This window comes from Charadrius vociferus, unplaced genomic scaffold (genome assembly GCF_000708025.1).
Source record: "Charadrius vociferus isolate BGI_N301 unplaced genomic scaffold, ASM70802v2 scaffold42, whole genome shotgun sequence".
NCBI classification, from domain to species: Eukaryota; Metazoa; Chordata; class Aves; order Charadriiformes; family Charadriidae; genus Charadrius; species Charadrius vociferus.
This window is the reverse complement of record NW_009647469.1, coordinates 1,624,140-1,624,685: the sequence shown is the minus strand read 5'-3', so window position 1 is coordinate 1,624,685 and position 546 is coordinate 1,624,140.

Sequence of the window (546 nt, the reverse complement as noted above, 5' to 3'; positions counted from 1 at the left end):
GGGGGGGAGGCAGGAATCCAGCTGCTCTGTTCCCTTGTGAACACATGTGGGAAAACAAGTTGTTGCGGGTTCTGTGTGTGCCTGTGTGCATTCCTCGTTTGAAATGGTTATTTTGAATAAAGACGCATGTCGTGAAATGTCTCTCTTTCATCGCGATGACATATTTGAGCGAAAAGCGGCCGGATACGTTGGGGTGGTTCAAAGCGACGATCACAGCGTGTCTTTGTCATTCGGGGCGGTGAGTGAACGTGGGAGGGAGGGAAGGAGGGAAGGTTGCCACCTCTTTCCTTGGGGAGTCCAGAGGCACAGAGGGACAGAGTCGCGCCGCGTGGAATCGGCGCTGGGGAGCGAGTGGTTGCTCCCAGCTCCGGGGGTGTGCGGGGCTGCTCCTCCTCCGGTGGCGGTGGCTCTCGGCCCCGGCCCCGGCCCCGGCCCCGGCCCCGGCCCCGGCCCCGGCCCCGGCCCCGGCCCCGGCCCCGGCCGGTCTCCCTGCCTTGCCAGAACACGCAAACCCTCCCCCGCCGATGCTGGAGAGACTCGGCTTTA